A 7,095-nucleotide genomic window follows, 5' to 3' on the forward strand; every position below is an offset into this window, starting at 1 on the left:
CTCGCCTCTCCGTCGCAAGGGTGACGTCCAAGACCATAGCATAGGAGCCAGGCGAAGGCATCACCTCTGGGTGGTCGGCCTGGCTCCAGCTGATGGGCTTTTCCGACCAATGCATGAACTCGGCGGTGCTAGAGGCGACTGCGTTTACTTCTTGGTGTTGCCGGCGTCGGCTGCGCTTGTTGTCGACTTGACTCGTAAAGACGACGTAGGTGTCGTGCGCTTCGGGGAACTCGTCTTGGATGGCGCCGACTGCCGGCCGGGCCGCCGGCTGCTGGGGAGCTGGAGGCGGCGGGCCAGGAGGCGGAGGCGGCACGATCCCTTCGCCCTTGGTGATGCGGGTAAGCCAGTGGCATTTCCGTGTTGTATGGTTGGACGGCTTCGCGCCGCTGTGGAACTTGCAGGGGGCATCGAGTGCTTGTTCGTAGGAGAAGGACGGCTGCCAGGGCGGCCGGCCTCCCTTCTTCTTGGGAGCAGGCCGCTCTTCGGGCTGCTCGTCTTCAATTGTGGCCACCTGCCGACTGGAGGAAGTCGGCATGGGGCCCTTGCGCTTGTGGTCGTTCTGGTAGGGGCGCTGGTTTGAGTCCCCAGCCGGCTGCTTGGGAGCCGGAGCGACTACCTTCCCCGAGGCGTCCACTCGGAGCTCGGTCTTCATGGAGGAGTCGGCAGTGGCGTATTTGTCGGCGATGACGAGTAGCTCGTCGAGGGTGGCGGGCTCGTCGCAGAGGAGTCGGTGCTTGATGAGGGTGCCCTCTCGGCACCCGGCAGTGAAGTACTCGATGGCCTGGACCTCATGCACTCCCTCGCAGGAGTTGCGGAGCTCGGCCCATCGCGTGAGGTAGTCGCGGGTCGACTCGTTGGGCCCTTGGACGCAGAGGGAGAGCTGTCGAGGCTTGGGAGGCCGCTTGTAGGTGCTGGTGAAGTTGCGGACGAAAACCTCGGTGAAGTCCAGCCAGCTGTTGATGCTGTAGGGCTTGAGGCTGTTGAGCCATGTGCGCGCCGTGCCCTGCAGCATCAGGGGGACGTACTTCACGGCAACGCGCCGGTTGCCGTTGGCGATGCTGACGGCTGTGGAGTAGTCGATGAGCCAATCTTCCGGCTTCACCGAGCCGTTGTACTTGGGCGTGTCTCTGGGGAGCGAGAACCCTTTGGGGAAGGGCTCGTCGCGGATGCGGGGGCCAAAGCATGGCGGGCCGACATCGTCTTCTTCTTCTAACGCCAGGGACCGAGCAAGGCGGTCGATCCTGTGGCGGGCGTCACTCTCGCCGATTCCTTCTTGGCGGCCGAGTCGGTCGCCAAGAGTCGGATGTGTGATGGGCGGCGGAGTGAGGCGTCTTTCTCTTCGAGGCGGACGAGGAGGCGGCAGGTTTCCCTGATATTCAACCGACCGAGGGCGGCCTTCCGCGTCACGCTCGATAGTGATGCGGGTCCGGCTGCGGCTGGCAGCCGGCTCCTTGTCTTTCTTCTGGCGCGTGCCGCTCGCAGTCGGCGAGCGGGACGTCGCGGCGTGCTCCCGGCGCGGGGGATGGCTATCAGCTCGGGCGCCGGCTTCGTGCCGTTCCGCAGCCGCGTCGATCAGCTGCTGGATCCGTCTTGTCATGTAAGGGAGCTCATCGGCTCCCAGCCCATTGAGCTCCTCTGCCGCTGCCTGAGCGGCTCGCAGATTCTCGAGCGGGGTGGCGTAGACGGGGCGATCTGCGCCCAGCATGCTGGCAACGGCTGCGCCGCGCTTCTGGACGAAGCCGGCTCGGCTCGGGCCGCTCGGCGGCGGCGTCCCGAAGGCGGCGCGGTAGACTTCGTGCTGGTGGGCCTCGGTGAGGCGTCTCACCGAGGCTATCTTCTTGCTCTCCGTGACGAGGGCAAGACGGCGTGCCTCCAGGGTCTCGGCGTCGGCGTCAGCCGGGAGGGGGATGGAGAGGTCGTGCATCGCTGCTTGCTGAGCGTCGCGGGCGCTCCCGCCCGAGTTGGAGACGTGGCTGATGACCAGCACTTCGGTGACAGCGCTGCTGCCGCTGTCAGCTCGAGGGAGTGGGTCGTCGAAGACCACCACGTCGGAGGGGTAGGCGTCGAGCGACGTGGTGTCGGAGTCGATGAGCATCGGGTCGGTGGAGCCGACAGACTCCATGTCCGCAGCAGGCTCGCTGGAGACGTGAAGTTGGTCGAGGAGGCTGACGAGGCGGCTCTCGGGGTAGTCGGTGCCTGCGTCGGACGCAGGCTCGTCGGAGATGCGAGTCTCGCCGAGCAGATCGGCGAGGCGGCTCGCTGCGCAGGCGTCGTCGACGCCTTGCAGCGCGTCGGGGCAAGCGCCATCGGGCGCAGCAGGCTGGCTGCGCTCGCGGGGAAGGAAGAAGGTTCCCGTCCAGAACAGGTCTCCGGACGATGGCGCACCTGGCCCCACGGTGGGCGCCAAATGTCGGGTGGTTGGTGCGACATATGCCAAGGGATGGCTTATCATTGTGGGAGCCAATAAAACGTCGCCGGTGCCTGGAAACGGGATGAGGCGAAGACATGCACGCCGGCGAATCTTACCCAGGTTCGGGGCTCTCCGAGGAGATAACACCCCTAGTCCTGCTCTGCGGGGTCTCCGCATGATCACTAGCTCGATAAAGAGTAGCTACAATCGCTCCTAGAGCTGTTGGAATCAAGGGAGAAGAAGAACAAGGCTAGCTCTTGCTTCTCTCTATCTATGGTGTGTGTGCGTGTGCTATCTTGGGTGCGAACCCTTTGCATGGGTGCTCCGGGGGGTTTATATAGGCCTACCCCCTGGGGGTACAATGGTAATCCGGCTGGGATCTGGTCCCAGCCGTCAGTGTCTATGCTCGCCGGCTTCTCCGCCGGCTGGTGGGTCCCGCCGGCTGCCGGCTACCCGGTCGACAGGCCGGCCCCACCGCCTAGGGTTTTGTCGGCGGCTGCTTACTGTAGCCGCGCCTCTGATGATGAGGGCTTTGTCGAGGTGAGCATGGCTACAGTGGGCCGCCTCGGGGGCTATCACTGTAGCCTCACCTCGTCTTGTCTCCTTAATGGGGCTCCTGCTTCGAGGAAGGGAGTAGCCGGCTTCCGGAGGCCGGCTATGCTCCCGGCCGACTAGGGAAAGCCGGGCCGCATTCACGCCTCTCTCTGGCTGAAGGGGCCCGCGGTCCTTGGGTCGTACAGGAGGGGGTCGTGGATGATGTCGTAGCTGGTGTGGCTACAGTGCCGGGCCGCACGGGAGACATCCCTCCCGTACGGCCCCCTGTAGCCACGCCCGCCTCGGGCTTCGGGGGTCGTGGGCCGCACTGTGGCCATGCCCCATCAGGTCGCCGTTATGTAGGAGTGGTTGTGGTCTTGGCCGGCTTCTAGGAGTCGGCGTCTTTCTTGGCCGGCTTCTTGGAGTCGGTGAGGCTGGGTCGCCTTCCGGGAGTCGGCTTTTGATGGTAGTCGGCCCGGGAAGGCGGCCCAAATGCTTGGAGTGCTTGAAGGCCCAAAGGCCTGGTGAATTTTCTGAAGAGCCAGGGGTAGCCGGTTTGGCTAGCCGCGGCCACTTACTCCGACAAAGATATAACTGATCATAAACTCAAAGTTCATCAGATCCCAACAAACACACCACAAAAGAGTTACATCATATGGATCTCCAAGAGACCATTGTATTGAGAATTCAACGAGAGAGAGGAAGCCATCTAGCTACTAACTACGGACCCAAAGGTCGACAAAGAACTACTCACACATCATCGGAGAGGGACCAATGGAGGTGGTGAACCCCATCCGAGATGGTGTCTAGATTGGATCTGGTGGTTCTGGACTCTGCGGCGGCTGGATCAATATTTTGTTGACTCCCCTAGGGTTTTGGGAATATTGGGGTATTTATAGAGCAAAGAGGCGGTCCCGGGGGCACCCGAGGTGGGCACAACCCACCAGGGCGCGCATGGGCCACCTGGCGCGCCCTGGTGGGTTGTGCTCTCCTCGGAGCACCCCCAGGCGCAGCCAGGGCCCATTACGTGTCTTATGGTCCATAAAAAATCTCCGTAAAGTTTCGTTGCATTTGGACTCCATATGATATAGATTTCCTGCGATGTAAAAAATATGCAGAAAACAGCAACTGAAACTTGGCACTATGTCAATAGGTTAGTACCAAAAAAGATATAAAATGACTATAAAATGATTATAAAACATCCAAGATTGATAATATAACAGCATGGAACAATCAAAAATTATAGACACGTTGGAGACGTATCAATACTCATCTTTTTCCTATGAACAACATTCTGAAATTTTTAGTCCAATTTTTTTTCTCAACAAAACTTCACAAGATTGAAAGCAACTACTCATAGGGATACATAGAGGCCATAGCAAGCATTCAAACTACTTAGAACTCTAAGAATTCAACATGCAAGCTCATCTACAGCAGCACCAAGAGTTGCCAATTATTCAAAGTATAAACCACTAAAGCAAAAACTAATTGGACAAACAGAGGAGTTACATACCAAGCAACAATCCCCCGAAACAGTTTCAGAAGATCAAAATCCGCGGGTGTGAGAGCAAGAACACGAGAGAGAGAGAGAGAGAGCAATGGTAATTTTTTCTAGAGGTAGGTGGTGATGTGGGATGAAGAGATAAGTGAGGGGCCCCACGTGGGGACCACAACCCACCAGGGCGCGCCTGGGGGTCCTGGCGCGCCCAGGTGGGTTGTGCCCACCTGGTGCACCTCCCTCTGATGTTATTTGCACCAAAAATTCTTAAATATTCAGAAAAAATCGTATTAAATTTTCAGAGCGTTCTGAGAACTTTTATTTTTGGGTCATTTTTATTGCACGGGAAATTCAGAAAGCAGGCAAAACATGGCATTTTATTTTATTTAACTAATAAAAACAGAAAACAAAAGGTAGGGACAGAAGGTAGTGCTCACTAAATTCATCAACTTCACACCTCTAAAAAATGATCCATTAATAAGGTTGATCAAGTCTTATTAACAACCACTTTCGATTAGCATGAAACCGAAGAACTTTCGTAAATCACTAAGTTGCCTCAACGGGGATATGAATGTCCCCAACAATAAGCATTTCATATTTATTTTTAACAGTAGGTAGAGGTAGTTGAAAACTTCCAATAGTGATTGTCGTAGAATTTTCAATAACATTAATACCATTCACTTGGAATTGTTTCTTTGAAAAGTGCATTGTATGCTCATTACCATTGATATGAAAAGTGACCTTGCTTTTATTGCAATCAATAACAGCCCCTGCAGTATTCAAGAAGGGTCTATCAAGGATAATTGACATGTTGTCGTCCTCGGGCATCTCAAGTTAACAAAGTCAGCCAAAATAGTAACATTAGCTACAACAACGGGCACATCCTCACAAATACCGATAGGTATGGCAGTTGATTTGTCAGCCATTTGCAACGATATTTCAGTAGGTGTGAGTTTATTCAAATTAAGTCTTGTATATAAAGAGAAAGGCATAACACTAACACCAGCTCCCAAATCACATAAAGCAGTTTTCACATAATTTATTTTGATGGAGCAAGGTATAGTTGGTATTCCCGAATCTCCAAGTTTTCTAGGTAAACCATCTTTAAAAGTATAATTAGCTAGCATGGTGGAGATTTCAGCTTCCGGTATTTTTCTATTATTGGTGATGATGTCTTTCATGTACTTTGCATAAGGAGGCATTTTCAAGATATCGATCAAGCGAGTACACAAAAAGACTAGCCTCGGCATTTTAGCAAAGCGTTCAAATTCTTCATCATCTTTCTTTTTAGTTGACTTAGGTGGAAAGGGCATAGGTTTTTGAACCCACGGTTCTCTTTCCTTACCGTGTTTCCTAGCAACAAAGTCTCTTTTATCATATCTTTTATTTTTATATTGTGGGTTATCAAGATCAACAGCCTGTTCTATTTCAACATCATTATCTGGTTCTTTTTCATTGTCTGGTTGAGTATCTTCATGAACATTATCATTATATTTTTAATTATCACTAGGTGAATGTTTCATTACCATATTGAGTTTCAGTATCAGAAATAGAAACATCATTATCATTATCAGGAGGTTGTTCTATTTGAGGTTCACTAGAGGCATGCAAAGTCCTATCATTTTTCTTTTTCTTCTTCTTTTTAGATGGACTAGGTGCATTGGTATTATTCCTTTGTGAATCCCGCTCAATTCTTTTTGGGTGTCCCTCAGGATAAAGTGGTTCCTGAGTCATTTACCTCCTCTGGTTGCTACTCTAACTGCAAAGTCATTGTCGGCGTCCTGGGAACGGGGGTACCCAGACTTGCCTACCTGCGGCCCGCGAGGTGGCTCCATCAACGGCCCGGTATGGCCCAGCTTCGACAGCAACAACCCAAGACCCTCGTGAGGGGCCGAGCCTCGCGAGGCGGACGACGCCAAGACCTCCCTGGGGGCGGCCTCGCTAGGCTGGCTCCTGAGGAGCAGAGATATCTATGCGGGGGGCACCTCGCAAGGTTCACATGACGTGAGCCATGACGACCAAGGCCAGGCGGGAGCCAGTGGGCGCAGTGTACCAGTTTCCTCTTTGGTGCTAAAGAGACAAGCACAGGCAAGGAGTCCCGAGGCATCAGGCAAAGGTTTCCATATCGGTGCAACGAGACCAAGACCAGCAGGACATCAGGACGGAGGCCATCACAGAGCCCACAACAGTGTCACCACCAGAGCCTTTGGCAGGCGAAGACTACTTTTGTCAGGATAGGTCGTACTCATTGTCTCCCTTCAAAATTGGCCGTTGTGGGATCCCTTCCCACCTACACATTTGGGAAGAGGACCAAGGCCACTATAAATAGGACTAGCCACCACCGTAGGAGGAGAATCATCTTGGATTGGATCCATTCCACCAAGGCCTTCTCACCAGCTCTTCGAGCTCAAGAACACCTCTCCTCCTGAGGTCGTTCGCCCACTGTACTAGTTCATCCTTAGCCCTTGAGGCAATCCATCACCACCACACTGGAGTAGGGTATTACAGCACAACGGTGGCCCGGACTAGTATAAATCTCTGTGTCTCGTGTTCTTTGGGTTCATCGAGCTAGGCTGTGGAATCGTTGGGTAAGCAGGCTGGGGAGAAAGAGTCCTTCGTGCGCACCCCAGAGTTCGAACCTCTCAACGGTCTA

Source organism: Aegilops tauschii, chromosome 4 (genome assembly GCF_002575655.3).
Source record: "Aegilops tauschii subsp. strangulata cultivar AL8/78 chromosome 4, Aet v6.0, whole genome shotgun sequence".
NCBI lineage: Eukaryota > Viridiplantae > Streptophyta > Magnoliopsida > Poales > Poaceae > Aegilops > Aegilops tauschii.